This window comes from Cryptomeria japonica, chromosome 7 (genome assembly GCF_030272615.1).
Source record: "Cryptomeria japonica chromosome 7, Sugi_1.0, whole genome shotgun sequence".
In the NCBI taxonomy this organism is placed as follows: Eukaryota; Viridiplantae; Streptophyta; class Pinopsida; order Cupressales; family Cupressaceae; genus Cryptomeria; species Cryptomeria japonica.
Genome location: NC_081411.1, coordinates 339,306,459 through 339,312,458, shown reverse-complemented (window position 1 = coordinate 339,312,458; position 6,000 = coordinate 339,306,459).

Sequence of the window (6,000 nt, the reverse complement as noted above, 5' to 3'; positions counted from 1 at the left end):
GTGTCCTAAGAGGTCATAAGGGTTCATGGGACACCATATGACACCATAGGACCCCTTAAGACACCAAATCATGTCGTTAGGGGTCATTTTGTGTCCTACGGGGTCGTAGGACACAATATGACCCCTAACGACACAATTTGGTGTCTTAAGGGGTCTTATGGTGTCACAAGACACCATATGACCCCTAATGACACCAATCGACCCCTTAAGATACCAAATCATAACATTAGGGGTCATATTGTGTCTTACGAGGTTGTAGGACACAATATGACCCCTAACAACATGATTTGGTGTCTTAAGGGGTCTCATGGTGTCGTTAGGGGTCATATGGTGTCCATATGTGTCATATGGTGTCCCATGAACCCTTATGACCTCTTAGGACACCATATGACCCCTAATGACACCATATTGGGTCGCTTTGGGTCATATTGTGTCCTAAGGGGTCATATTGTGTCCTAAGGGGTCCTATGGTGTCCCAAGACACCATATGACCCCTACAGACACCATATGACCCCTAACGACACCATAGGACCCCTTAAGACACCAAATCATGTCGTTAGGGGTCATATGGTGTCCTAAGGGGTCATAGACCACAATATGACCCCTTAGGATACAATATGACCCAAAGCGACCCAATATGGTGTCATTAGGGGTCATATGGTGTCCTGAGAGGTCATAAGGGTTCATGGGACACCATATCACATAACTATCATTAGGGGTCATAGTTATGGGTCGTAAGACACAATATGACCCCTAACAACATGATTTGGTGTCTTAAGGGGTCCTATGGTGTCCCAAGACACCATATGACCCCTAACGACACCATAGGACCCCTTAAGACACCAAATTGTGTCATTAGGGGTCATATGGTCTCTCTCTCTCTCTCTCCCTCTCTCCCTCTCTCTCTCACTCTCTCTCTCTCCCTCTCTCCCTCTCCTCCTCTCTCTCTCTCTCTCTCTCTCTCTCTCTCTCTCTCTCCCTCTCTCCCTCTCCTCTCTCTCTCTAAAAATGACCAATAAAATCTGATATCTGATTTAATTGGATATCAGATTTCTACCATGTGGCAGTTTACTTCATAAATGGCAGCAAAGGGAAATTCTTTGGGGACCGCAAATTTTTGTACTCAAATTTTCAAATTTCAAATTTCAGCTCGGGAATGCTTTGGTATTAGGCTTGGAAGTGACAAGCCTGGAAAGTCAACTGAAAAAATGTGTTTTTCAGTATTCCTTGATTTTCTAGACTTTACACTGGTGGCTGACGACTTTTTTTGTAGCCAAAATTGTTAAAACGAAAAGGATTTTTAAGGACGTTCCTAGCTTTCCAACAATATAAGGCTTGTCTTATTTCGACTTTAGTAAATAATTATTATTTATTTTCTAATTGAATTCTGACAATAGTCCTGATTGATATACTGATTGAAAAACACTCATAACTTTCAAATGGTATAACATTTTTTGAAACCGAAACATGCGTCACATCCTATGCTTCGTCTACTATAGGGAAAAATTAAAAAAAATTAAATTTCATAAGGTTTTGACCAAGTTAAGGTGGTCAGACGTAGGAGTTTCTGAATTTCTGAAAAGTTGTAGTAAAAAAGTCATAAATAATTATTTAATTCATAAAAAAAAATTTAAAAATGTGTCACATCCGGACATGAGTCTAATACTTATATTATAAATATTATAAAAAAATATTAAGATTTGATTGCGATTAGGGTGGTTAGACATACGTCTACTTCTTATTTTTTTCCTGAAATTTTAGTACCACTGCATCGAAATTTGAAATTTTAGTACCACTGCATCGAAATTTGAAATTTTCATCAAATAGGATTTTGTTTTTCCAAAAAACAACTAGTAGTTTAGAAACTACATTCAATTTTCTATATATTCTCTTCTTACATATTTTAAAAATAATGTTCACAACTTATTCAAATTTTCATGTCAAGTTGCATAACTCTGTTTTTTCTGAAATTTCATTGCCACTTAAGGGCTTGTCTTGGCACACCATGATCCTGCACATACCCATCATATATCCCTCATTCTTTAGGTATTCATCCGATAGATCAAGTGCTCATCCAAGCTGAGAGCCACCTTCATTTGAAGGATCCTTGGAGATAGAGAACAATTAGACAACTTTAGAGATTTTGTTTCACTAACTTGCTTATGAGTCTAACCTCTAATATAATGTTTCATTGGTGTGCTTGAATTGTTTCTCACTTGTAGGTGACCACACTTTTCTAGCATACAATGCATTCAGAGGTTTCTCAGAATTCCTAGATGACTTGGCTTTTTGGAAGATGTGTTGCTAATATTATTCAGTGCTATTCTTGGGTTTGGTTTAACCCGAAAGTCAAGATCTTGCTCCGGAAGTCAAGATTATGCTAGGAATATTGTATAGCGTGTGTATGATATTTTGGGTCCGGCTTTGGTGAAGCATGTAGCATGTTGATATGTTCAATGAGGAATGTTGTGATGAGGTCTACTTCTCATTCCTTTCCACCACATAAATGTTTAGTGCTAACCTATTTTGGATCCTTGTCTTGGCCGACATTGAGGATCATGCTTTTCCAAAGATAGTATATATAGAGTTTGCTTTGGATGAGTGGAGATATGTCTTTTTATGTTGAAGACATGCGAGATTAAAGGAATCTAGTCAATGTATTAGAGTTGTGTTATGGATTGTTACCGGAAGCAATTCCGGATCTACAGCTTGTGTTTTCAGTGGTGGATTCTCTTGTATCTTTCTTTCTTCTTTGATAGTGAGCCTTCTTCTAGGCAATGAGCCTTTTTGGGTAGTGAGCATCCCGGAAGTGAGCCACCCTTTGTAAAAACCACCTTAACCTATGTTTAAATATTGAGAATTAGCATTCATCATGGCTTTTCCGTTCTTGGGTTTTCCATGTAAATTATAGTGTCTCTTGTGTCTGATCTAATATGTACATGTTCTTTGGTATTTATGTATTTTATTAATTCTGCTAATAATTTTGAATTTGAGAAGTAAGCTAAAAGTAATTATTGTTGTCAACTAATTCACCCCACCTATCAGTTGCTCGAATATTCAACAATTGGTATCAAATCTTTGGTTCCTTGATATAGAGCTTACTTGCTTGAGGTAGATCCTGATCTGATGGCACACAAATTATATATTCCTATCTTTGACGGATTTGATTATAGTTTCTGGAAAGTGAAGATGAGAGGTTATCTAGTTTCTCTGGGTTACAACACTTGGAAGGTTATGTAGACTATGTAGGTTCTATTGGCGAATGGTCTTAACACTCCGGATGAGATTCAAGACTATGAAGAAAATGAAAAGCCAAGGTATGCTATCTTTAGTGCATTATCAAAAACTGAATTGACAAAAGTTATCTCTTTGAATACTGCTTATGAGGTTTGGCAGAAGCTGGAAGATATTTATGAAGGAAATGAGATAGTTAAGTTGACAAAGCTCGCCTAATAACTAAGCGAAGGTATGAAAACATGAAGATGGAAGAAGGAGAAGACATTGTAAGCTATTTTGAGAAGGTTGACAATGTTGTGAATCAAATTAGAGAACTCAACTTAGGCACTTTATGTGATGCAGATGTTGTTGACAAAATATTGATGACTTTACCAGTGAGTTGGAGTGATAAGATATCAACTATTGAATAAACCTATGATTCGAAGACTTTCACTAGAGAACAACTATTTGGTACCTTGAATGTATTTGGAGAATGTTTGGAAAAGACAAGGACAAATCTGAAACAACATTCAAAGCATCTGAAGATGGTCCAGGTGATGATGAGAGCCTGGATGAGATGGAAGCAAACTTTGTGAGGAAATTGAAGAAAGGCACCGACAAGTACAAAGGTATGTTAACCTTTAAACGTTTCAAATGTAGAAAGATTGGTCACATTTCTACTAGATGTCCAGAAAAGGGAACTAGACACAAGTTTAAGGAAAACAAGGGAAAGTTCAATAAAAAAGCCTATTATGTTAAGGATGATGATGGTATCTCAAATGATGAGTTAGTCTATTAGGAAGGTGATTGTTTATTTCTGTTGAAAAGGATTTTACTAAGTTTGATATTTCTAACACTATTGCTAATGCATTTTATGCTAGAAGAGATAAGAATGAGTGGTTGATTGATAGTGGATGTTCAAATCATATGACTGGTGATAAGAGTAAGTTTATAAATCTTTAAAAATATGATGGAGGTTTTGTTAGGTTCAGAGATGATCAAACAACTCAAATTGTTGGAATTAGTTCAAATACTTTTGATGGGAAACATAACACTGACAATGTATACTATGTGAAAGGTTTTCATCATAATATTTTGAATGTTGGATAGATGTATGAAAATGGATATAATGTTGTTTTTCAAGACAATGGATGTGAGATTTGGAAGGAGTCTGGAATGGTTATTACAACTAAAAGGACAAATGGAAACATGTATCAGCTGGAAGGAGCTACAAGACACTACTCAATATCACAACTAGATGACAGTTTTCTATGGCACCAAAGGATGTGTCACATCAATTTTCATAGCTTGGTATAGATCAATTCAAGGAGTGTAGTAATAGATTTACAGAGATTGACTAAATTGGAGAACAATATCTGCAAGGAATGTCAAGTAGGAAAACAGATAAAGAGCACATTCAAAACAAAGGAGTATTCTTCCATTGGATTACTAGGTTTGATTCACATAGATCTTTATGGTCCGACCAGAACAAGGAAATTGCAAGGCAAGAGATATTTCACGTTACTAATTGAGGATTATTATAGGATGACTTGGGTTGCATTTCTAAGAGAGAAGTTTGAGGCATTAGAGAAGTTCAAGATATTCTAGGCTAAAGTTGAGAATGGGGTTGATAGAAAAATGAAGAGTTTAAGGTTTGATAGAGGATGAGAATTCATTTCGGATGAGTTCAATGACTTCTGTGAGAAACATGGAATTAAAAGACAGTTATCAGTGCCCCAAACACCGCAGCAAAATGGTGTAGTGGAAATAATGAACCAAAGTATACAAGAGGTGGCTAGAACTATGATCAAAGGAGAAGAATTGCTAAAAGTCTACTGGAGAGAAGCAATTCATACAACAACATACACTCTTAACAGAATTTTGTACTAGAGGAAATATGGGAAGACATCTTATGAACTTTGGTATGTTAGAACTCTGATAGTTAGCAAATTCTATATCTGTAGAGATGAGGAAAATCTTTGAAATTTTGACAGCAGAGCATATGAAGGCATATTCTTGGGTTACTCAACAAAGAGCAAAGCATACCAATGTTACAACAAAAGGCTGAATAAGATTGTTAAAAGTGCAAATGATGAAAATACCTCAAAAGACTCAGAAATAGTAGCAGAATATGAATCTGATGAGTCTGGGGAAAAGAAAAAGGAAGAAGAGAACATAAGTGAAGAAATGAATGATGAAGATGCTCTAGCATCTACATCCAAAACCCCAAGATAAGTTCAAAGGAATCATTCAGAAGATCAAATTATTGGAGATAACAGCAAAGGTATCATCACAAGAAGCAAAGAAGCTCAAGAACAAGTATTGTTATGTTTACTATTTGAAATAAAGCCTAAGACAACAGAAGAAGCTTGTAATGACTAGAAATGGATGAAGGCAATGAAAGAGGAATTGGATCAGATTGAGAAAAATGAAATGGGAGTTAGTTAATAGATTGGAAAGCAAAATGCATTTGGAACTAAATGGGTATTCCGGAACAAGTTGGATGAAGATGGAAAGGTTATAAGAAATAAGGAAAGATTGATTTGCAAAGGATACACTCAAATTCAAGGCATTGACTTTGATGAGACTTATGCCCCTGGTTTTTCAGATGGAGGCAATCTGGATGTTCCTAGCATTTGCATCATTTAAGGACTACAAGGTTTATCAAATGGATGTGAAATCAGCATTCTTGAATGGAGAATTGAAAGAAGCTTACATTGAACAACTAGAAGGTTTCAGGTTAAGAGATGAGCCAAACATTGTTTGTAGATTGAAAAAGGCCTT